This window comes from Dicentrarchus labrax, unplaced genomic scaffold (assembly GCF_905237075.1).
Source record: "Dicentrarchus labrax unplaced genomic scaffold, dlabrax2021, whole genome shotgun sequence".
Lineage (NCBI taxonomy): Eukaryota > Metazoa > Chordata > Actinopteri > Moronidae > Dicentrarchus > Dicentrarchus labrax.
In genome coordinates this window covers 26,546,913-26,573,563 of record NW_026136705.1, presented here as the reverse complement: position 1 = coordinate 26,573,563, position 26,651 = coordinate 26,546,913, and the positions used below count along the sequence as shown (strand labels likewise).

The window sequence follows — 26,651 nt, the reverse complement described above, 5'->3', positions numbered from 1 at the left end:
TGTACTTCCGTGAGTGACCTTACAAAACATACTTGCACGCCATCGGACACTCCGACAGCCAGACGAGCCCTAATATGTATCCCATGATTCTTTGGGTGCCATCACGAGTTGCTTGTAAACGTCAGCAGCGTAGAGGGGGGAGAGATGGTGTTAAATCCTCCAGAGGTTGAACCCCGCAGAGAGACATTTTTCTTCTCAGCTTCACCTTGTGCTGAAAAGTAAATGTTTAAGCGAGCGGGGATAAACACCCCTAAATCATCATCGTGAGCTGTGAGCGCACACCTTATGGGGAAATGGAGGAATTCTGGGAAATAAAAGTTGTCCCTTGGCTGTATCTCTGGGTGTATCAGAAGTGTGACAGAGCTGAGGTGTGTATGGAGGGAATTTAAGTCCCAGACAAAGACAAAGACATGAGGACACACACAAATTTTGTTTAAGGTCACAGTTGCCAGCCTCCTGGCCGCCTTCCCTGTCAATGTTTCTGATCGTGGCGAGATACGACAGCAGGTCAATGCATCTTCCAGCTTGCAGACATTGCACCCTTAATCCTGGCAGCACAGACAGAACTGGTCAAAATTTGTTTTAAAAAGCATGTCTGTGGGAAACATTATCTCGTCTTTGCTTGGGATGTAAACACGGATTAGGCTTTTTATTTAACAGTATATTTGCTTGGCTTTCCTCCTCTGTCTTCCTGAAACCCAAACAAATCATTAACGTAATCACAATTTTCCAGCGGGACGGCACTGTGTGGCCGGGAGGTTATACACCACAGTTACAGTAAGAGATAGAGCCTGGACCTCTTTCTTTGGATGGCTAAGTTTCCACAAACAAGGGGATGTGACATAATGAGTCTGACGGGAAGTTGTAGTTAGATTAAATAAATATGAATATGGAGCTCTAGAGAATGTGAAATGTTTTTAATGAGGTGCAGTGATATGCACAGGGGAGGGGAGCCATCACCTCTGGCTTTCTTGTCTCTGGAACAGAAATTGGCCGTTTTAAACTCATTCCTCATTTAGTGCCTGTGTGAATTTAAGATTTGACTAGAGCAGTGGGTGTCAACCAGGGGGGAATATTTTAATTCCCACTTTTCATGGAGAAGATTAGAATTAGAGAATGAATAAGAGTGACTGTTTCACACATCAAATACTAAATCCTAATGTGTATCAAATTGGGGGTGCTTGACAGCAAAAAGGTTGAGAACCCAAAAGAACAAGACCTTAAACAAGTCTGTCAGTCTGGAAGACTCTGGGATGTATGATGACATGAAGCAACACCAGTCACCCCACATCATTGTACTTCTTTGGTTGTGATGCATGAAAAAAATAAATTTTCTTCAAACTTTACCATGATTCATGAATTTTGCAGTATTAGGGCCAGTGCAAGACAAAAACATTGTCTTTTTTTTTTTGATTTTGAGGATGAGGATTAAGTCAAATGAGAGATGTGAATGACCTGAAGTTAAAGGTTAAACCAACGGGCACATTATTATCTGAAAGTTTAGGATATTGAAATTAAATGAAACTGATAACATGATGTTGAGTCGATAATCAGACGTGTTTTACAGCAATGGGGAATGGAGAGCACAGAGATCAAAACACAAGTTAATCAGAATAGGATTAAAACCCAGTGGACTTTGTGACTCTACTGCTCTTCTCAAAACATTACAGCTTTATTCTTGACATCTGGAATTGAAAGAAAGAACAAAACACTAGTTTATACAAATGTCAAATCTATTTTGCTTTCAAAAACTTGTTGTTGGTGTTGTTTTCAGCAGATTAAACTCAAATTCTTATATATTCAGGACCAAAACACTGGGCTCCACATGCCACTTTTCCTTAAAATCAGGTGATTTGTGTTGCCGCTTTCATTGCTAGTTTCACAATGCCTCATGGCTAACTCCTCACGGTCGATGATGATCTAGAACAAGTGGAGGAGACACAGCTTTTAGATTATTATTTTATTTTGTAGTCCTATGGACAGCACTGAGTAAGCAATCACCCCCCCCCCCAACACACACCTCCCCACCTCCCCCTCAGTATCTCTCAGCTCCCAGGAAGCTGCCGGGCTTGGCTGGAGCCAGAGTTCTGCCCCATCCATCATCCTTATCAGGGAGAGCCTGGCTCTACTGAGGAGAGGAGAGAAGAAGACGAAAAGAAAGAGAAAAAGGAAAAGAAGAAGAAAAAAAGCGGTCTGTGTTTTTACTTGATGAAATAACAGGCAAAAAAATATAAAGTCATGCCAAAACCTTTTACGACCTTTATGATGCACTAAGAGGTGTGTGTGTGTGCCTGTGTGGGGTTGTGGTCAGGATGGGGGTAAGGTGGAGGGTGAGGAGGGTGAGGAGGGGGGTAGGGGGTTGGGGGTGATAAGCCCTGATACAAACAATAACAACAGGCACCATCCAGCCACATCAAAGCGCCCCATTTAGATTTGGGGTTTTGGGTGGTTGAGGGGGTGTATGGATGGGGATGAGGGGTGGGTGGCGGTGGGGGTGCTCTGCAGTTACAGTTGTTCATCAAAGCCTTGGCAGCAGTCTGACCCCACACCAGGACCAGGTTTAGAACATCTTTTACAACTCTGTTTCAAATAAACAAAACACAGTGAACAACACAAAGACAGAAAAGAGGAATGTCCAAACCGGTTGCTTTGGTCCTGATAAAGAGTTTATGGTCTGAACAGACGGAGCTGTTACTTACTGCTGTGGATAAAGAGCTAAATGCCACAACTGTCAGTGTGTCCTGTGTCCTCAGATGTCCGAGGGAGCATTACACAGACTGGAAGCACTTAAACTATCAAAGTACAGACTGAAGATGAGGATGTGTTGTCTCGTCTTCATAAGATATTGCCTGAAAGTAAGGAAGGATCTTAATAATAATCTAACCTGTAAGGTTCCCCGGTTACAAATTCAGCAGTGGAAATTCTACTGTATAGCAAAAGAAGTTTCCAGAGGTACCAAATATGTCAAGTTGAATTACCAAGGTTTGCAAAATAAAGCACAAGATATCAAGATCTTTCCATTTGATCTAATAGTGGAGCCATAAATAATAATATCTGTAAAAAAATCTTTGGATATTTCACTGTACAGCTTGATATAGCTAAACACAAAACATGCAAAAGTATTTCTCTTTATGTTTCACACGATCCTTTTACTGGCTAATAACATAATTACAACATTGTTATCTTCAGAGAGGTTTATATGAAATAATACATTTGCATATAATAGTCACAATAGGTACAATAAGTACAAATAAGTAATAAGTCACAAGTTTTTAAATATATACTGATATGTATTGAGAGCTTAATAAGTAGTAGTAGTAAGTAACACAGCATGGCCAAGAGGCCACATTCAGCTCATATACTGTACAGTTCCTCAGAAACAGCAGCAAAGACACCTAAAACCAACAAAAACAGATACAAATCCAGCACCCTCATGGAAATTGGGTAAAGTATTTTTTAATTCTATTTTTTAATGAACTAGATAAAAAATATTCTGTTTTGTGCCCTCCCAATTCTGCACAGAGATGCTCATCCCCATGCAGGCACCATCTACCCCCTCTCCATTGCCAGAGGGAAACATACTCATTCATCATGATGATCACAAAAACAAGAGCAATCCATCTCGCTGGAGATGAATGGGCTTCTGCAGGGCTGGAAACGTAATAAAAGTGGCTCTCTAATGGTGTATAGTTGTATTAGGGCCTGCTTATAAAAGCCATAAGGCCATTGTCAGACAGGCAGGGAAATACAGCATCATTACAGCTCAGTACAGACGTGGATCAGTCTCTGATAACATTAAAGCAAAGCTTCCTTTGTGTGGCGGCGGTCTGCTCTCCACCACTGTAACTGGTTTTGGCGTGAGCCAGACGAGCAGCAGCTTTGAAGCTGCAGTCGTCGCAGCGGCCGAGCCTCAGCTGATGTCGCAGAGCTGTGCAGCTGACAGGATGAGTGTGGGCTGTTTGAACTGGAGGTGCTGCTTGCTGTGTGATGTAATTAAAGCTACATCCAGCAGGGAGTTTATTCCTCTACCACAGTAAAGTAAAGGACCTCTGTTACAGGTGATTAAACCGCCAAACCAGAGTTCATACATGTTTTGCTGATTTACTAACTAAGTGTCACGTTAGCAGAAAGCAAAAATGCTGGATGGATTGAACACTGAGAACTCTGCTGGTCTTACATACTTACCACCAGTGGGGCAAATAAATAATGAATAACAAGTGTGGTCTGGTTGGGTGGCCATTTTAGGACATCTAAGTTTATAATCCTTATGAATATGGATGCTAATATGATGATATTTACTGTGTAACATTCAACATGTTAACATGCAGTGCATTTTGCAATTGGTATGTGTTTGGTATTTTATGTATTTTATGCCTTTATTAGAGATTTTACACATAGAGAGTAGAGAAATGATGGGAGAGAGAGAGATAGAGAGAGAGGGGAATGACATGGACATCAAGACAGACACAAACCAGGTGCATTTTGATTCAAGATTCACACTTTAAACCCCTCAGACACAGTTTGTAGGGATGAATAATCTTCAAACACATTTGTACAACATTTCATATCAATGTGCCAAATATTTGCCCCTATATTTCATTCTAAAAACAAATCTGGACTGATCAACACTTCTATCCCAAATGCCATGCCAACCTGACTACAAATAATAATAACATAATAACAAACATTGCATTGCATTGCATTTTCCAAAGCACACCATAATGTTTTACATCGCTGAGTGTGTTTCTACCTTATAGGCAGAATTAATTGTGAAATGAATGGAAACCAACGTCTGTGGCAAAAGTCATCAAAAATCTAAAACACTCTGGTCTGTTGTGGAAAATAGTTGGAACAAATGCAGATGCAATTGGAAGCAACATGACAATAAAACGTACAAGAACACTGCAGTATCCCCTTCATAAAAACAACAATCAAAGAGTTTGGATGAAGAGATGCTTAAAACTGAATTTAATTTGTTTTCCATCATTTCAAACAAGCAGCAAAGACATTGCTGGAATTAGTCTGGACTGTCTTGCTGCTGATGCTTCCAATGTAGTTTGCACTATCTGAGCATCCAGTCAGGATCAATTAAGACCACTTTTCACAACACTTTTACTCACTGCTTTTACTTTTAAAACCTCATGGGGAATTTTTTTTTCTGGTTCATCGAGTGAAGTGGGAAGCCACATGGCCACTACGTCCCATTATGTCTCCCTGTGTTTCCTGTCACTCTCTGCTGTAATCTCAAAAAAGAGAATCATGGAAACCACATAATAATGTCTGTAACAGCTGAGCAACTTGCTGCACACTGCAGAGACAGAAGCTTTTTGATGTCATAAAGACACTATCTAGAGCTTCTTCAATGACACTAAATGAAAACTTTAATTCAAATGAGCTGATAAAAGAACCAAAACGCATTCAAGAATACATTCTGAAAATGGGGTCATAAATGTAATTGTATAGATACAGTATGTAAAACTGAACATTATTACAGTGGCAACTATTATAAAGGACAAGATATTACAGCTCAGTTCCTCCATTTGGTCAGATCTGGGCCTGTTTTCCATCTATAGACACAGCCAAGAAAGGAAATTATGAATATGCGGATGCAAAATAGAACAAAGGAAATGCAATGTCCAAAATTGTCCAGCTGACCACTGCGGTTTTCAATCTCAAGTTTAATTTCAGACATCAGTTTTTTATCCTGGTGACTATTGCTTCTCAGGAAATTTACCTTTTCATAGAAAAGAGGATGTAGGGATGTCCCTTTTAATAGGATGTGTTTTTTGTTTGATATGTACAACAGAAGTAATGGTTATGAGATGATGTTGTGTACATCTGATGAAAAAATAAACAGTATGTGATATAGGCAGGAAACTACAGCACAAATCTTAAAAATCAGCTGAAATTACAATTTGTAACTCTGTATCTGAATCTGTGTGTCATATAAATGCAGTTTGAATCTTTCACATCACCACTGGCTGTCTCTGTTTCTCTCTAATTAATCCCCCAGAAGGTTATCAATATGTTCATTGTTTTAGATTTAGCTTTAAAACTGATAACTTCTAAAATCTTCATTATCATGTTTATTTAAAAAGATTTATCTCTGAGGGATTTTCCTGCTGCAATCCCTCAGCAGATCACAACTGAAACTGACAAACATACAAGGCAGGCCACACAAAGTTATGCACAACAGTTCATTACTAACACAATTTTTATAAGAACTAGATGCTAGCCAAATTAGAAAAGGGGAAAGTGAGTATCGTGCAAAAAGCAGTAAAATGCAGAGTCGGTTGCTACTAAAATTTAAATAAAAAATGTCATATTGTGTAAATTTTATCTCCCTGCTTGACGTTCTAACAACTGTTTCAATCCTTCTTTATATAGAATATGGTGAGAAATACAAAAATATATATTTTCTAATTTTTTTTTTAATTTAGGTTTTGGCCTAGATGAGTCAACAGAGAGAGATTCCTCCTCAGGTCATTAAAACCCTCAAATACCCAGAGACAGTATTTGGGACATGACCTCAGTGTCCTCAGTGTTAGCTGTGACCCTCAGTACAAATTCTACAAAATCTACAAACTTAATCTAAGAGTGGGGTCATGCATTAATTATGTGAACACAATCCTGTGTGAATTGGGTTTTTGGTAACATACAAACTAGTGAAAACAAGAAAAGCTTGCAACTACATTAGGAAAATTATTTTCCTCTCGGGAAGATCACAAATTGAAATTTTAAAGATTCCCTATACTGCTTTATAGTAATTCTGTCTCAAATTTAAGACAGAAGAAGCTGAGACATGATCAGCTCCTGGATGAGCACGGAAAGCTTCTCAGGGCTGGAAACAGCCCATGCCGTCCAGACCGCGGCGGCCTCGCGTGCTCTTATGCCGCTCGTTGTTTTCATAAAGGGCAAAGCTCGGAGGCCCCCTGACAGATACAGACATGTAATTGGAAGCGTCTGGCATTGTGTGTTAGCCTACAACCTCAGTGCTTCTGTCTACACGTACAGAGAGATTCCGACCTGTACACACACTTAAAGTCAAGTCACAGTATATCATGACCCGACGTCACAGGTTTGCTCTTACACTGATCTATTGGCTGTGAGAGACCGTGGGAGAAGGGAGTGGATGCCTGTCTGCCCAGAAGGCTCATCCACATTTGGTTATAAAGTAGTAAAAGAGTGAGAGAGAGAAAATGTAAAGAACTCGGAGGCAATTCAAGAGGAACAAAACCAGAAGGAACACAGTCACTGTGGTTTGTGTCATTTTAGATTTTTAAAAATGTATTATTTGTGTGACAGACAATGTGAGTCAGACGGTGTTTGTAGAGGTTGTTGGGAATACATCAGTATTTGCTGAAATTTGCATATGATACTGTACATGATAAAACATCACACAGAGATAAACAAGAGCTTATTATAATAAAATAAAAGCCATTTTGTCATTATATTTACAGAATATCATACATTCAGACATTACTCTAAATTAAAGGACTAAATACATAGATCCAGAACATCTTCAAAGCATTTTCTGAGTTGATGCCCCTAAATATAACAATATCATTCGCCTTGTATTCCAAAACTGTTGCAAATCATTGTTGGAAATGTTTATGAAGTGACAAAGCTATGGTAAGTGGATTAAGCACAAACACAACTTGGTTAAGGTTAGAAAAGTATAAAAGTTAGGGGGCCTTCGAAAAGGGGTAATTTCATTGTCATTTGACAAAAATATAGATTTTTTTTGTATTGTTAAAAGTGGCATAACTTTTTGTAGGGCGTTTACAGAAATGTGTAAAAACCAGAAATATTTTAATATATCAACTTATAATACAATATAAAAACTGGAGGTGTAATATCTGATAAATTAAGTTTCTCACATAATTTTGGCTGAAATACTTTGTGCTTGCACTGTTGTGAAGATGAAATGCACACATTTTTATTTGGCATCTGTCTTACGTAAATGCAATGTCTTTATTTTTCATTTGAACATTATTCATCCAAGTTGCTTCCTGGTTATCTCCAGAGAAGAATCAACCAAGACAGCAGCAGTTAACGCCTTCAAGCTACAGAGCCACAGTAAGCACATTTCACAAGTGACAGACTTAGACTATCTTGATACAGAGAGCATTACGCTTTGGCAGGAATCCCAAACATCAGGCGGGACGGTACCAGCATGAGATCGCTGATAGGGAAACAGGACTAAACAACATGTGACATGAGCAGAATGAACCATAAATCCCATCCGGGGCTCAGTGAGAATGAGCAACAATGAGTGGCTGGAGTGAACGGCCAGATGTGGAGCGGTGCTGCTGAAGAGGGAGACAGATTTATGACCGCTTCTTTAATGAGGTAACATCCTTTTCACTCATAAGACTTTTAAGAAGTTTTTTTTTTTTCTCCTACATGCAAGAAAAAGCAATTCCTCTGGAAGCAAGGAGAGGATGCAGAAGAGAAAGAGGAGGGGAGGAAAAAAAAACTGAGGCACAAAATGTAAAATTTGACTATTTACGTCATTGAAGGAACCGCTGCAGAAGGGAGTATCGGGAGTGAGGGGGAGGATGAAAAAACTGAGTAATACTTTAACAGCAATATAAACAGTGCAATATGATCTACAGCTGCCTGATTCTGTTATGTGAATGGAATGGATATGCAGTTTTAATCTTTGCAGTCGGTGGGAAAATTATGAAATTACATTACATTTGTACCTTTCTTTACAAACTTGCAAAATTTGTTTTATAATTATATTTTTTAGTTAACCAGGTGGATTGACACAATTTCTTTGCAATTGATTTGAAAAAACTTAATTTGTGTGTTACCAATTGAAGTAATACAGTTTGTTAACAATTCTCTGTTCCTCTGCATCAAAGTACCTAAAACGCTATGTGTCAGTTGGTAAACTTCAGAAACCAACGATTCACATGTTAAATTTACCATTCCTCACGAGAAGTTAGTTATCTGTCTCGTTTTCTGACAGCTGTGCATTGTGGTCCAACTTATGCATCTGTCTACAATTTGTTCTTTATTTGTCTCCTTAGTTCACAAGCAAAATGCTGGTAATTGTTGTTAGCTTGCCGAACAGCATAGCACACTGAATGTCAATGCTCTGAGCACCTTTTGTGCCCAAAAGTCTATGTCTACTTGCTGGGATTGAGCTGGGTTGCCACTGTTGCTGAGTTGCTCATGGTGGGAATTTTTGGGTATGCAAATAATTAGATAAGGAGTGCAGTCTACCCTGCTGATTTGGCGCTATATAAATGAAATTTAATAGAAGTTTCTTTTTTCCGTCAGAGAATTTTAGGCCGGAAAAAAAGAAAATTGTGTCAAGCAGAGTGCCTGCGTTGAGATTCAAGCAAAGGGTAAACAGCAGAAATACGTAACTCAGTCTAACATGTTGCTGGCCAACATCGCTCCTCGGTGGATGACGTTGTCTTGCAGCAAAAATCAAGCCAGGTTAAATTTCTTTGCTCGAGGGCTTTGAATTTGCAGCCCCAGCAGCATCAACAGACTGGACCCATTCAAATGAATAAGAGGGCTGTGTTTTTTCACACAGGGCTCAAGTCGGACTGAGCTGTGAAGCCGTACTGATGACACTTGATGACATGATATGATGACATCTTCATTAATATTTTTGCCTCTGTCTTTATTTTTGCTGCTCTTTTATACAATTACATTTTGTTTACATAGCACCGAATCATAGCAGTAGTTATCTCAGACCTTTCATTTTGCAACCAATAATGTTAACAGTCACTTCACACTGAGACTCTGGATTTAGGGCACCCTGACTCACTTTGGCTCCTGGGCCTGTGGCCAGTAGACCCCTTTTCACTGCTGATCCATTTATATTTACAAGAAATGTGCTGTCAAGGTTATGATAAAAGGGAAACATACCACCTAATCTCAGTTTATACATTTAGTATTTAGTTACTCATGTTGCACTGACAGTAACATCCAGCTGTTTTATCCTCAAGTTGCAATGTTAAATGAACAAATCTCTGCCCGCAGTATCACCTCCTATCAAAAAAGCCGCCAGTATTAAAAAAATCCAGAGGGGTGATTAGGGCCCCGCAACAGATTGCATCTCATGGAACTGAAGGGCCTCAGCTTGTTTTTGCTGAGGCGGTGGGCGGCCATTTATGAGCTGCTAACATGAATGAAACAAGGTTTTAAAACAGAGTAGGTAACAGAGGATTTGTGTGGCTGCACTCGAGGGCATTTGCCTGAAACACTAGTGCAGATTGTGCTTGGGCTCTGAATGGCAGAGTCATCACCCTCTAACTCCTCTGCTCATTATACAACCTCTCCAGCTTCACTCAGCAGTGTTTGAACAGCACTGAAGGACCCTACGAGAATGAGAAAACACGCCACCAATTTCATGAATGGGCACCGGCCCCCTCTCAAAATAAGTCAGAGAGAGAAAAAACAAGGTGGGTAAATACTGCCGGTCCCAGCGGTTGACTGAGAGCGACAAGAGTCAAAATTGAATTTCCGTGGAAGTGATGTAATCCGCTGGTCCGGGTCAGACCAAGATGTTATTATCTTAATTTGGGGTTCATTAATCGCCGGTGAAGCAGGCTGATGACAAGGTTTCCACCTTGTCCCAGCTGCACGGAGCTGCCAGCTGATTTAGGACGGCTCCCTGCCTCGGTATGTAAACCATTTGCAGGAGGAATGTATAAGCAAGCCGTAAAAATAGGATTTGGCCTGAGACATACAAGACAGATCGCACCGTAAAACAACGCGCCCCATCTCCACCGCAGCCTAGTGGGGGCGGTCGAGTTGTTTTGGGGGGGGGGTGGATTGTTGGTTAGTTCTCACAAGTGAGGAGAAGCCCACAGGTTCAGAGTTCGGGCCCTGGCGACAGGCCGTAGATTTGAGGAGGAGGAGGGGGTGTGTGTTTAAAGCTGAGAATGGATTATAGGCCCCAAAATGCTGTAATCCTCCTCACAAATAAACGATATATAATGTACGACTCTCACGAGGAGGCTTAGGGAGGAGACACTTTCACACGCAGGGAACATACACTCACTTTCACGTCTGCACACACACACACACCCACGTAAGTGTTGAAGAAGAGACCAGAGAAGGGGTCCCTATATTAAATCTTTGCCAGTAAAAGCACTACCTGTTAGCTGGGAGAACAATTCATAATCCAGAGTGAAATAAGTCATAGCAACCTTTGTGAATGCATGAGGAGAAATATTGACGGCATGATGCGAGGCAGCAGCGCAGCTTACCGCTTTCACATCCATCAGCATTCTGAAATCACAGTTAATCGCATTTAAAAGCGCTTAGGGGCGAAACCAAAGGTGGTATAGATTCATCACAGGTCTGAAGAAGAATACAAACTCTGCATGGGGAAGAGACTCAATCTGCCTCTCCTTAATTTCCCCTCATTAGACATGACTTAAAAACACAGAACTGGCATCGAGATTGTTTTGAAATTTAGAGACTTAAGGAATAATTTGTATGGAGGTAAAACTCTGTGTCTGACAGACAGAAAAGAAATACTCGAGCAGACGTCGTGCACAGATCAGAGTTATGTCTGCACAAGAATGTTTAAGAAACAGTGACTTAACCTTAATCCTAAACCAAACAACCCAATGCAAACTTTGGACTTCGTCTTCGGGCTTCTTCTACATTTAAGGAGTAAAAACCTGCCTTTAATCGTTTTCTCCTTTTAACTGATTAAACATCAAAACTCATGCAGAATCCTTTTGGTAAGTTGAAAAAAACCTTAAAGATGACTTGGACGTTGGGATATTTGTTCTGTAGGAGATTGAGAGGACCACCTTTCCAGTCAGAGTCACAGGGGGAAAGACAAGTATCCTTTTAGTTCTACAACATCCACAACTTTGATAGATTTGTCACTATATGAATGAAAAATCTGAATAGTCCTACCAAAGGCAGTGCAAGTGGATGTGGTGGCCAGTAGCTCCCTCAAACATCCCTACGATAGGATTATAAAGTCCTGAATTTCCTTGTACAACCCTACGTTGTACATGACTATGATTTTCATAGGTATGTTTTTCATCATTGTATAATCACCTGTATATAAGAATTGTTAGGTTTTCATTACCTTAGAATTAGATGTTTTTTATCAGATGCTGTGGGTAGCCTTCAATGGAGGCCACCATGTTAAGCTGCCATTTTTCTACAGTACCCCAGAATGGACAATCCAAACACCGACTGTAGATAGTGCAGATTGCGTTTTATGCATGTTTCGTGGCCACTGTAGTTTCTTTCTCGTGCTTCGAAAGGGAGGGTGAAGCGAGTGAGTTGCAATCTGCAGCCACCCCTATAGACGCCACACACTGGACCCTTAATATAGAGATTATATGGTGAATATTGCAACTAGCAATAAAAACAATAAAGCCCAAAGAGTTCAAGGGTTTGGTTCACATTTGACTCTTTTTTTAAAGCATTGTTTAATACGTACGTGTCTGTGTGTGTGTGTGTGTGTATGTGTGTGATTCATCTGCTGCAACCCAAATCACCAACAGGACAGCCCAACCTACCTATGAAATTAATAACTAACCACCAACCAAACTGTTTTGGAAAAAATAAACAAATTTGATTTTATATATTTTATCTCTGATCTGATCTTCCTGAATTATGGTGTGATCTTCTCTACACTGCCAGATAGATATTTCTGTTGGAGAATACACTTTTGTTTTCCCTACACTCAAATTTTAAGATATGAAGATACAAACATGTGTAATTGTGGAATGTAAACTCCCCTTTCTTGTCACAGTAAGAGAGAGGGAGAGAGAAGCTGACTCAAGCAAGGAATGAGTAAAAAAAAAGAGGTAAACTAGACAAACTGACAGGGGCAAAGTTGAATTTGGATTTTAAAGTGTACCAGGCACATGCATGTTTGAGGTTCAGAAATGTCAAGACTTGAGCATTTATCATATTGCTGTGTTTCGTGTGTTTCCCTCTGGCAGACAATATTATCCAAGATCTATATGCAAGTCTGTACACTGACATGGGAGGTCCCACGGTTTGAAGGGCGTCTATCCAAAAACAACTGTGAATTATATATTTTATGTTTCTTTTTAAGGCAACATAGAATACAGAAACGCTACTAATATATGTTAGTTGAGTGCAGTCTGACGGATGTGTTTGGTCTCACGTTTTCACTCGTTATAGACGTAAACTATACTTCAGGATGATAAAACGTCTCATTAGTAGGATCCTGTTGCTGTACCCTGTTGTCTCGATGCCACCATAACTGACTCCCAGCTTGACTCAACATTCAGTTAGTGGCGGGAGGTGCCCACCACTGCCGCTTCCTGCAAAACACACAAGAAACATACTAACCGAGTGCCAAATAAACTACCTGTCATATGTTTTGTCGTTGGTTGCAATCATCATGTCAGGACGGAGGAAGGATTTGATGTAATCTTGCGTGCAGTCCTCTGTCTTGTCAGGCTCATGGAGGTCTGGAGAAATTCAAGTGCAAAATTTGGTTAGAAAAGGGCCGGAGACACAGCGGGCCATTGTTAGAATTTAAAACAATAAAATTATGTTTTGGAGAGGTTGTTTGTATCAGGCAAAAAGTTGTTTCCGTTTTTCAAAACTTTCTTTCTTTCTTTTAACAACATTCTGTCCTGACTAAAAGGACGTGAGACTGTACAAGATTAGGAAAGGAAGTATATTCGCAACAATTTATAAACTTGTCATTTTCTTACTTTTGGAAACTTATTATATTATCTATTGCATGTCTGTTTGTCCTGGAAGTGGGATCCCTCCTCTGTTTCTGTTCCTTTATATTCATTATACAACCTGAATCCACTGAATATTCTGAAAACAACTGAATCAAAGGTGGTATCGCTTTTTCCAACCTGTTTTGCTTTTAAAAAATACAAGCATTAATGATGATTAAATAATATTTCAACACCCACAGCCATCACTGACAAATCTACATTATGCTTTTTGCATGTGGTATAATGCTCAAGCGTGTCCTTGTGTTCTTTCATAGGTGTCTATTTCTAATTAATTTGAACCTTTGCTAATCTATTACTTAAGTTTAATTTTATTATCCCAATTTATTGGAGTTATACTCCTCTTCCTAAGATTTTATCCAATGATGTTTCCCATTTAAGGATTTTTTTTTGTGGCCTGTTTTCTTATCCAAACTGAGGGTTTGAAGATAAAGAGTTTCGTAGGTTGTACAGATTGTAACGCTATTTGAGGCAAAGTTGTGACATGTTATTTTGGGCTATATAAATAAAACTGACTTGATATGACCCATCCTGAAGTGAAACATCAAATTGAGTCAATCATTTTATAGGTTTGAAAGAGTTCTTAGTACAGCAGGTTGGGTACCAGTAAAACAATAACATTTGACCAAAACAAACAAAAAACATGTTTTTTAAATGAAAATGTATTTAAATGTATCATCATAAGGTGACCCAGAGCTGAGATTTTGGTGTGCAACAAGATTCTTCTCCATTTTTTGGGTTTTAACAATATCAACAATTCTTTCATGAAGCGACGGATCGAGGAGATTTTCTGCAGATTATATTTGAGGTCAAAGCGAGGCATCATCTCCTGTCAAGGCTTCAATTTTTCTTTTGTTTGCCCGTTCAAAGCTGCTTGACATCTGCTCAGTGGTTATTATGATGAGACTGTGTAGCAGTCAAAATGGCAGCAGGAACAAAACACTGACGTCACTCACCTGCAAGTCATGGACAAGGAGACACAGGAGGCCGTAACTTAACAAAAAGCTGCTCTGTTGTAATGAGCAACTCCCTCACTTCCCAGCATCGCTCATAATTTGGCCTCCGTTATTTAGATTGAGAATAACCGCCGGTGTAATTCGTTCAGCTCGGTGGCAGGCAGCACAAATGCTTCTCATGCAAATGAGGTAAATGTGTACACCAAATTACAGCTTGTCACTCTGCGTAACGCAGCGGCGAGCCGGACGATTCACAGAAGCGCCCATCCAGACAAGGCAGCACGGGCGGAATAAGAAAAGGGCCAAATGAAAATCTCCACAAGGCAAAGATGATTTCTTACTCTCTGAGGCTGCTGTTTGATTGGATTACAGTACAAATGTGTTCTGAAGGGGATAAATCACAATGCTGTTATTGCTGCTGAAAACTGGCAGCGATGAGGATTTGGGGAGCTGGAGTCACCCCACAGAAGATATGAGTAACAATGCCTACATTCAAAATCCCATTCTCATACTTTATCACATACTGTTCTTGTTTTATTTTGTTGTGTATGGACGTGTACATGCAGTCTAATGCATGGCAGAGGTCATGTGTTAGAAGCCCTGCCATAAAAAAAAGCCCAAGGGGCAAAGGGGGGAAAGAGAAGAAAGCCGGCAGAGGACGGGGAGGGGGAGGGCGGCAGCAGAAGAGGTGTCTGTTTTTCCTCAGGAACGAGGCTGCAGAGCGAAGTAGACATGGAAAAGCCGGGGAATGGGAAAATGGTGCAGAGAGAGGCTGCATCGCGCCTGAGGCGAGCTCCCAAACCCTGCACTCAGTTTTACTAGACTCAGCTCTGTTAAGTTAAGTTCTGTTATTAGCTTTGTTCGGGTTGACTCTGTCTTGCAACAGGTCTTTCAAAATTTCATGAGATGAGCACAAAGTCAGGTGGTGGTCACATGAAGCGGTCTGAGGTCTGAAACAAAGTAAACATAAATAATTTGACATAAAGTAAATGAACGGTGCAGTGTATAGGATTTAGCGGCAGCAAGCGGTGTAGTTGCACATCGCAACTCGGTCGCTTCATCCTCCCCTTCTAAGCGACAAACCACGAAATGTCCCTTCTGGGCTGCAGTAGAAACATGGTGGTTCAACATGGCGGACTCCATGGAAGGCAACCTGCGGGGTCTGTAGATATAAACGGCTCATTCTAAGGTAAGAAGAGCGTAACGATTCTTATATTACGCTGATTATACGCAAATGAAAACATACCTATGAATATTTTATTCAATTTCTGCCAATAGACCCTCCTAAATGTTACACACTGGACCTTTACATTTCTGCAAATTGAGTTTGTGTGCAAGTTATTCCAAACAATTGGCCAATGCCACATGAGATTAGAAGACAGCACTATATATCAAACAAGACATTTTACTTCATTAGTTAGTTTGTTATGAAAGATAAGACTGATATTGATCTGGGTGATGAAGACTACGTACAGACTACGTTGGTGTGTGTGAATTAAACATTTTTGTTTCAATAAAATTAAGATGATAGATTTTGATGTGAGCTTTGATATACACTAGACTCAAATCAACTTTTAGAGTATGATTTTGGTTATAAAAAACTGTTCTGAAATGCTAGTCAGTTCAAATGATCATATATACATCTAAATAAGTCTAATAACAAATGTTTGCATTCTGATGCTACAGTAAGAAACCAAATGTAGTCACTTCTGTAGAAATTAAGTTATTTTGTGCCAGTTTGTGTATTGTTGTGTATACATTTGCTCCATTGTTGGAATCCTTTTCTTACTTTTGGTAAAGAACGAAGGAGAGGTTTTAATGCAATTACTTGAAAGATCCCACCCTGGAAAAAAACAACTTTGATCTACTTCATATTTTCTTTTTAAACTTCTGGATAAACTTTTAGATACTTTTCTTCTGAAAATAAAATTATCTATTGCAGCCTTCAGTGGGGCTCTACGTGGTTTTGGTTTTCCTCACAGAAACAAAATGAATTGTTTGAAAGACAATTTGATAAGTGTTTGCATGATTTGACAACTTACCTGATGTCAGGCTGAAACAAACACCTAGAGAGTATTTGACCTGGGTCTGATGTCAACACTGTCGCAGGGTCTGTCAGGGGAACCGGGGGGTCCACTGGCACCAGCAGGGCTTAGCCCAGATTGACCCTGAGCCTCTCATCTCCCTTTTCCCACAGGAGGACTGACCTGGGTAGCCACAAAGCACTCATGGTCAGATTTATGTCCCGGCCTTAGAAATACACCCTACAGTTCTCCAGTCGTCTCTTAGGTCTTAGGTGCAATTTAAAGTGGTAATCATTATCTTTACATATTTCAACAAAGGAATCAATGACAATTTATGTAACATTATCAGAGTAAACCATTCAGTTAAGATGCTTCTTTCAACACTACAAACTTCTTTGGAAAAATCCTCCTTTACAAGTCTGGCAGCAGCAAAAGCATTTTAGGAATAAACAGAACGTAGTTGGCAGGAGCAATGAAAGAAAAGAGTGCCACATACACCTCCATTCACATATCCTTATATCGGTCATTGGTTAATGGAAAACAAGGTTTCTGGATACTAGTGTGGAACATTTAGGAGGATATCTTGGCATAATTGGAATATAATATTAATAGGTATGTTTTCATTAGTGTATAATCACCTGAAAATAAAGAATTGTTGTATTTAATTACCTTAGAATGAGTTGTTTTTATCTACCAAGAGTGCGGGTCCTCTTCCACGGAGGCCTCCATGTCCAATCACTGGAGTTTTGCGGCTACCATAGTTTCTCCGACATGCTTAAAGGCTGAGCTTAAATGGTTGCAGTCATCTTCACCGCTACATGCCACTAAATCCTACATACTGGTCTTTTAACTTTAGCTGAATGAAGCTAGTGCTAGTGCTAGTGCAGTTCCTCCAATGGCCACTAGTAAACGTACTTTAATGAATTATTGGCATCAACCATTATTCATGCAGTTTTCTCAAGTTGAGTTTTATAACTTCAACTTATATCAGTTTATAATTGTGGATCACAGGTTTTGTAATTTTAAATTAAACAGAAGTTACACGTTATGCTTATTCCTACACCCACGTATATAATATATAAAGTAGTCTGAAGCTGGAGAAGAAGCCTAAAGGTGTGAAAAAAGTATCAGGGAAAGTCCAGTCGCTGCCGCCTCGCCCTGCGGTGGCATCCCGTGCTGATAGTGTAAAGGTCATTCCATCAGCCAACAACAGGATATAGTTATGATAAGCATCCAATCAGAGCTCACATTGCTGTGATAAGCATCCAATCTGAGTCTGAGAGCTTGTCGCTGCATTCCTTAGGCTGATCTGACACTATCATGAGGCCTGATGCCGGCTGGGACACAGAGCTGCAAGGCTATTTTAGGGTCTTTGCAGATAGGAGGGAGTTTCAACACAGCTGAGACAAACTGCTGCTACATTCGGAACAAGGACACTTTATTTTAACCCTCTTTGATTTTATGGTGCAAGACCAGATTATGTGACAGAGTTAAGAACGAGAGACACTACTACAAATAAAATCCATGTCACAGCAACATAATGAAGAGATAAGATGATGGTTAAAGTTAGACAATGGTTAATTTGGGCAATTTTTAAGTTTAAATGAAAGCGTCATTAAAGTTATAAAATATGTTTCTGCATCATCCACATCCCATTACACTCCACTACATGAATTTGGTGTATTTTGCATAAGAAAACAACATCTTAGAAATTGAATTTTAAAGATTTTAAAGAAGACTCCTTGATAGTTATTAGTCAATAATCAGTAGTCTCAAAATTTCCACCCTGCTCACTATTGATGCTTGAAACTCAAAAAACTTCTCTTGGATTAAAAAAGGAACATGCCTTTACCCAGTGGTGTGCATTTAAAACTGGAGCACGTGAACACAACCAGGGTCATTTTTCATATTGAAGTTAAATGTGGATGAAGTTTGTTTTCTAACAATTTTCTAAATGTTAAAGCTATCTTATTGACAATAGCCTTATCTCTTTACACTTGTCAGCATTCAGTTTGTCGCTATGAGCAACACATTTCTAATTTGATTGAATGTTAATAGAAATGTTGATTAATTCAGGGTTAACAGTGAGGTTGGAGAACATTTTAGGATTTAGCACATTGTCTCAACCTTTAAAATCAGTCAAAGTATTGTACTTTTTTCATGATTGCGTAGTGTGTACGTTTTGATTGTTTGTCTTTCTCTACGTTAATTACTTGCCGAAACTATGTGGACCCTCAGACTTTACAGCCATATGTGATTACTGAACATCACATTCCAACACCATCAACATCAATCTACTGCAATAACAGCCTCCTTTCTTCTGGTTTCAAACTTTCCACCAGATTTCTAAACCTGGCTGCAGCCTTGGTTTCCCTTCAGCCTCAAGAACATTTGTGAGTTTGGCCACTGATGTTGGACGATAAGTCTTGGCTCGTAGTCAGCGTTTCAGTTAATCCCATAGGTGTTAGATGGGGTTCTGAGCTCTGTACAGGCCAGTCAAGTTCTTCCACACCAAACTAGGAAAGCAATTTCTTTATGCTTTGTCGTGTTAAAACATGAAGAAAAGATTCACCAAATGTTGTGAGTCTAAAATATCCCTGTATGATACAGCATGAAGATCTCCCTTAATTAAAGGGCCCAGACCAAACAATGCATGTGAATGGAGGTACACCTTTGCCCACACAGTGTAGAAACCTTGTGGATAAAATTACTTTACCAACATTGAATAATTCATTCTTTAAGGATTTGTGGTTCTTCTTTAAAAAAAAACCTGTTAAAACAATGAATGACCTCTGCTGAAGAGCAGGACTAGAGACGATGTTCTACATATTGATCCTGTAAGCGGCACCAGGTGTAGAGGATCTGTTTGTCAGCCAAAGATTGATGCAGGACTTTAGAAACAGAACGAGCAGATCCTCCAGATTTGTGTGATTATCTTCGTGTGTCGTAAAATACCCTTAAGCTCGTCTTTGAGGACATCTTAAGCTCGCTGTTTCTCTACCTGCAGCAGGTAACATCTGCCAGTGGACGAACGCGTCTCTTTACAGTGCTGTGAGTGAAAACATTTTTTAGCCTGGGTGGCCCCAGTGGGGAAACGAAGCCCTCGCCCTGGTGTTTAACTTCGCTTCCTAACTTCACCTCTCCCAAAGCTCCTTCCAGGTAAAACTAATGGGCGACTCCACATCTGTGGCCCATTCACTGTTTTAATGAGCAGGAGAGTGAGGTGGAGAGAGAGCTGAGTATGAATGGACAAGCAGGGACTTTAACTAGCTGCCTCTGCCATTAAGAGCCTGTGGGGCAATTATGTTAGCAAGCACAATGACCTCAACACCACTACAGAGTGTTTCTAAACACAACAGCCTTCACAGATGCATTTATTTATATAATAAAATTGAAGGATAAATAAGCTGTCCGATGTTTAGGATACTTTATAAAATATGCAAGGATGCTAACCTGTTGATATTCCTCCTTTATTTCAAGCCTGTAGGACATGTATGTACAATCACATGAAATTGTAACTGATTTTTTCAGGAGTTGTAATCCTTAAGATTTCAGTCCTGGTGGATTTGGCAACACCTGCGCAAAACTGGGGTTTAATACTACAGGTCCCAGAATTCTGGAGGCAGCAAAACATTCCAGAAACAGCGACTGAAATAACATAAAAACAACAGAAGCATGTTTTTTTTAAAGTGCAGACAAACAAACTATTGTTGTTTTAATAAAGAAGTCAAGCAGTAATTGGCCTGGTTCCATCATTGTGTGAGCCACCTTGATCTGATTTTATGCTGCGCACGGCACGAGTGTTTGAACTGCAAGGAGTTGGTTAGCTCGCTGAGAAGATGGCGGTGTGCAGCCTGTCACCTGCATCTTAATTCTGCAATTGCAAGGGCTTTCATCAGTGGGCAATAGGCTCCATCGCCATTGTGTTACCTCGTGATGATAGATCGTGACTTAAAAGATATTTATTTAAATACATTTTTAATGAAAATCATTTCCCAAAATGTTATTAATTATCCAAACTGTATAAAAAGTTCAACATATAACTTACATTGTGTATCTGCTTGTCCCTTTACTTTATTTAAATCTTGTGATGTTTACACTGCATATAATATTACAACTCATGTTTTTATGCCTGCACCAATTTCAAATACTTGAGATAATTTGTTCATTACATTTGTTCACATTCATTTGTTTGGACATGATATGGGACCTTTGCAAGCTTTGAGATTTGCACTAGAATTTGGAATAATGCCTTAGCAGGGGTTTGTATACCTGGATCCACCATTAGGGTGTCACAGTTGACATGTAGTCTAATTCTCTGTATGTTAAACAATGATTTCCCAACAGCTTTTGATAAGAGCATACACACAAGTAGGCAAAATAGATAAAGGTAAAAATACAAATTCAAAAATGTAGCTCATAACTTAAACACAACTAAACAGCCGCATGTTGTATAAAATAGCTGTAGAAGCCTTTTAAAGCAACTTTCATATTAACTAAAAAAAAAAAGAACCTTACAATACATAAAATTGCCTTGTCCTGCAACCATGGAAAATATTAATAGTACATTATGTTAAAATAAAATGTTGTTGAGAAACGGAATAACTGGGGTTATTAGGAGTCATTAAAAAACAATTGTAAAATTTAACAGCACAAATACATCAATAAAATCAGGAATGACTCATTTATAACATGTTCTACAAATGTTGTTGATGAGCTTATCGACCCTACATCAAACTCAGAGTTTCGTAGGTCAGACTTATGAAAGGACATTGTTCCCTTTCAGGTTCTAACACTTATTACCCACTCTGTAAAATATTTAGCCTCGATGGTGTTAAAATGCTTTTAGAGAAGTCGGTCCCTGAACCGTCTGCACCTCGAGATTTCTCAGGGTCAAACCTTTATGTCGATGTTTTGACTGTCAGCCTTTCTAAAAACCTCTGGGGTTGTCTGACACAGAGCAGCCACCCTCTGTTAAATCTGCTGCTGTGAAATCATTAGAGCCCGACCTGCCGGTGGTCCATGAGTCCAGAGCACAGGACCCAACTGCGTGTGTGTGTGTGGAAGGGGGAGGCTTGGTTTGATGCTTCTGACCAGTGTAAGTATAAAGAGAGGATCAACACGGATAAGTAAAGCTTGTGATTGACACATTTAATGCTGAATTACACGTTTTTATGCTTTATACTGTAGTTCAGGGGTTCCAAAACGTTTCATGTCACGGACCCCCACAATAAATGCACAGTAGACCCCCAATTTGGGAGGATTTTGTCTTAAGAAATCCATTCCTTTTTTTTTTTTTTTTTTTGGTTTTTAGGTTTGCCAATAAAAAAAAAAATCTTCATAGTCAATCAATGATCAAATTAGGATCACTATGAATTACAGTGAATAAAAACCTCCAACCTGATTTTTTCCCTTTGTTGTTTCAACTTCCAAAAGATTTCATAATAGACAAATATTCTATTCCTTCTTTTGATGGGGAACCCTAAAATCCAGTCAAAGACCCCTGTTGGTCCCCAGACCCCAGTTTGAAAACCACTGTTATAGTTCACAAATAATTTTATGTTTGCAATGAAAAAACATTTTCATCCACTAATTTATTACTTATTATTTTAAAGAATGATTTAATCATTTGGTCTTCGAGGCATCAAAACATTTTTACCATTAATGTTATAGACTCATTCAGATTCATTGTAGTGTTTTTGCATAAAAATGACTTTAGTCAAGTGGTGTGATGTATTTTCTCTTTGATTTTCTGATGATTGGATTATTTCTCATAAACAAATAACTGCTTAAAGATAAAAACAGCACAACAAAGAATATATTCATTGTAAGAGCTGGCACTCTACCAGCAGGAGTTAAAACTGTCACACACTGCTTACTGTTTTATAACAGTTGGTGTGGTACAACTGACATTCATTTATATAAAAAGGTCCCAATCATTACTGTTAAACATAGTGTTCAGATGACTTGTCAGATAAACAAAAAAAAGTTTAAAAGGTTGTTACAGAAAGTGTTGCAGTTTATGTCCGTTTACGTCCCTTCATCCCATCACCGTCACCTCTCTGCTCCACATTCCAGCCGTCCTGCTCTTATCTTTATTGGCTGAGGACGGGCAGAATTACAGCAGTTAGAGGACAGTTTCTGGATATTTGACACGCAGATGACCAGAGAGACCAGAGACCAGACGCTCATGGAGACGACAACCACTTATCAATGGATACCTGACAGAAAATTCTCCACCATGTCAGAAGATTCTTCTGCTCTTGAATATTTTATTCTCTTCTGTGTCCAGATAATGAGACAGACTAGAAAGTGAAAGATAACTGGGAAAAAAGGAAAACAGTTGTGAAGTGGCTGTAGTAAAAGTAAATGGTCTGGTAAAGCTCCCAAATGACAAACTAGTCATTACTCGAGTTGTAGCTTGAGAAACGTCAGCTCAGACTCAGAGTTGCACATTTGTACAAAGGTTTTTATTTTGATATTCTGTCCATGAAACATGTGTCTTTTTATAATATATATATATATTGCACATTAAACTAATCCAATCCACTTAAACATTACTCCACCTTAAACCAAATTAATTTACATCAATTGCAGTTAGATCATATTTCACCAAAATTGGGAAAAACCAGATGCAGCTCAGAGATTAGTTTAGTTTGACATTAGCCCAGAGCCTCCATTGGTTAATTTTTGATTCATAGAGCAAAAATCATCTGAGAGCAAGCCCTGTTTTGCAGTATTGTTACAGGCATTTACATGATGAAATAAATTCATTTAGAACTACAAAAGACAATAAGATACAATATCTAAATGAGGACAGAGGACGGTTGCATTCAGTTGTGAAATTAGTATTCTGAAAGTTTTTTCATCCATAAGGTGCAAAGTAACAAAATACTGATCTCTATGGTGATTTTAAAGGGATTGTTCACCCAAATTACACAAAAGAACAATAGATTTTCCAATTTATTTCTAGTGATATCTTTTGCAGGTTTGGAAATATCAGAATTTATATTAATAAGTGCTCACAACATTGACAGATTGCATTTAGAAAACCCAGCAATATTTCTTTCCAGAATCAATGCCCTGTTAATCTGGATAATCCCCAAATCACCATCAACCGTTTATTTGGTTAATTTTTATAAGGAAACAGTGTGTTCTGTGGATTATCCTGACTCACTTACATTTTTTTAATTGAGTTTTCCAATGTGAGCTCCAAATTAAATCCCATTGACCTCCATTGTCGGGAGGAGACATCTTAGAATTTGCACATAAAAACAAATCTATATTTGCCTGGCTAGACACCACTAAAGACAAATGAGACTGAACCGAGCCTTTCATTTCTAAAAGAAGAGGACAGCACTGAACATGTTTGAGGTATTGTTGGTGAAGTTTGAGGCTTGAAAGTAGCTGAAATAAGACTGGATGAATCAGCAGCACTGGATTTTCCATGGTTTGATCTTTTTACCTCAATTTATGATGAGATTTTCTCCAAAACCATGTTCTATTGGCTTAATGAGATGAGATCTGACTTCAATATGACTTTGAATACAACAATAGAGTACAATATGTATATATTGAATGGAAATGGACATTTTTCTGCATCTTGTGTACCACATCTTACTCAACTTCAGCCAGACCCACAGAGGAAACTGAGTGGGGTTTCTTCTCCCATCAGGCCTCTGAATGACTCCTGGACTGCAGTGGCATGACCCAGTTTGCCCACATTTCCCAGAATGAGGAGGAGCCGCCAGCCGCTATGTCTAATTCTACCCAATGGGTTTAATTAGCTTTGCGTGTCGGTGCGAATGCACGCCAGAGGTGGATATATATGCTGTAAGAGCCTCTGTATGGTAAACACTTCGGGCTGAGCGTGCTCGGCAGCGATTTCCGTGCTGAGCGTGCTCGGCTTTGATTCAGGGGGAATATTTGTTTGGAAATGTAGAGTTGAGGGTAAGCACTCTGAAGAGGAGGGAAGCAGTGTCTATTGAAAAATCTACATGATGACACAAACAATTATGAGGAGAATTCATAACACGGCCAAGATGGCTCCCTATGACCTATTTTGGATGTTTCCCCTGGCAAAGCAGCAAGAGGGGTGGGGGGAGAGAGAGAGAGATGACTGGAGTCTATTGGGGCTGAAAGCAAAATATGAAGAGACTATTACTGCTGGCCAGGTCTTTCAGCACCTCCTGCGATAGCAAGTAAAGAGAAAAAAAGAGAAAAAGAAGGAGATCAAAAAGAGGAAAGGTTCTGGTTAAAGGTTTAGTGCAAAGTGATGCATTGAAAGAAAGAATGGAGAGAGAAGTAGAATGAGAAACGCAGGAGAAAGTGATACAGAGAGAGAAGGAGAGAAAGAGTAAGAGGGGGATGTGACCAGTATTGTATTTCATCTCTGTGTAGTGGACGTCTTAATCAACAGTGTCAGGTTTTCTTTCTGGAGCCTGTATGGTGTTTTTCATGCTGACAGCGGAGGTAACATGTGAGTGGCAAACAGGATAGAGAGGAGGATGGGTCTTCATTTTGCTCATAAGCAGCACCAGCTTGCTTTAAAAAAATATGTAAATAATATAAGTAATATTATTGTTTTATGCAGCCATGTGTGTGATGAATTAAAGATGTGCATTAGTACTGTTTATATTTGTCTTATCATTAACCTGACAGTCACTTTGAATTGCAATAGCCTGCAAAATGTACAAATAACATAGAAGATGTTGTTGCTCAGGTTTGTGCAACATATTCTTGACATTTTAATAATTTGATGTCCTTCCTCACAAAATAAATGTTAAAAAGATGCATTCATATTAAAAGTGTTTTGTGTTGTATTATAATTTTGCACATCTGAGTTCTGCATATTCCAATGCCAAAATGCATTACAAATGTTACAAAGGTTTTAGGTACCATGCCAATAAAAATCACATCATTATGGAGTATTATAAGAATATTATGTATTATATTGGCACCAGAGGATACAGACACATACTATGAAGTCTGATAAGTTTGGCAAAACCAAAGAGTATTAAATCACCTCCAGGACACTGTAAGTCCCTTTATGGATATTGGACAAATACTGTATGTAGCAGAGGTTTTCAGATCCTCTGTTGTTTATTATTCAGGATTTTAATTTTCAATAATTTAAGGAAAAGTTGCAATGAATCTCTACTAAAACATGTTTCTATAAACGTGCATTTCTGCATTAGTCTTCCTGTGCTCTCTCTTTTAACTCTTTGGATTAATTTGGTTCATCTTTATGGATCTTCAGTAATTTCTATTATATGTCATTATGTGTCTGTTCTCCTATTTATTTTGAAAATTGCAACACAAATAAAGACTATCATTAAGGGCTATTATATTACAAAATATTCCAGTCCTGCTTTTAAGATGAAGTACAAGTCATGCAGTGCTCATTATTAGGTATGGCTCCCTTCAGAGTGTGAAATTAATGATGCATTAAAGTGAAAGCAGCATTTTAGTGTTGTAGCTGCTCCAGGTGGCATAACCTCTTTGAGTCAATCATATGTTTTGACCATTAAATCTGAATAAGAAACTCAACTCCAGAAAAGAAGTGTAAAGTTGAGCAAAATATCTGTAAATACTCAAAACTATACCGCAAATATCCAACTGTGTCCAATACATTATCAGGCGCAGTATATAAGCATAGTAGTAATAGCAGGAAATAGAAAATAGAACTAAAAAGTGTTGAATGCAACAGATTTTATTGGTTGAAAATTAAGGGATTTTTGAAGTAATGTCACACGAAACAGAAAAAAACCTAAAGGATAATTTGTGGAGACTATATGAAGCTATCGGGATATTATAGAAATAGTATGAGAGCATATAAACGAGCACAATAGGGCGCATAAGGAAAAAAAAGTGTGAAGAACTATGCGCATAGGAATCTTACGGGGATATTTCCGTGCAGACTTCTGTACATCCGTGTAAAATAA

General features: G+C 39.0%; 1 long non-coding RNA gene across 2 annotated transcripts; it reads right to left on the bottom strand.

Annotated features, from left to right (window-relative positions):
- Window positions 1-1,892: 1,892 nt before the first annotated feature.
- LOC127364340 (uncharacterized) lies at window positions 1,893-14,774 on the bottom strand. 2 transcript variants are annotated; one of them, XR_007885006.1, is made up of 4 exons: window positions 14,684-14,774; window positions 13,343-13,445; window positions 2,021-2,128; window positions 1,893-1,920 (listed from the first exon to the last, which is right to left on the bottom strand). It is a non-coding gene; the product is annotated as an uncharacterized LOC127364340 (long non-coding RNA). The 2 variants fall into 2 exon arrangements; XR_007885007.1 differs by having other exon boundaries at window positions 2,021-2,125.
- Window positions 14,775-26,651: the final 11,877 nt, after the last annotated feature.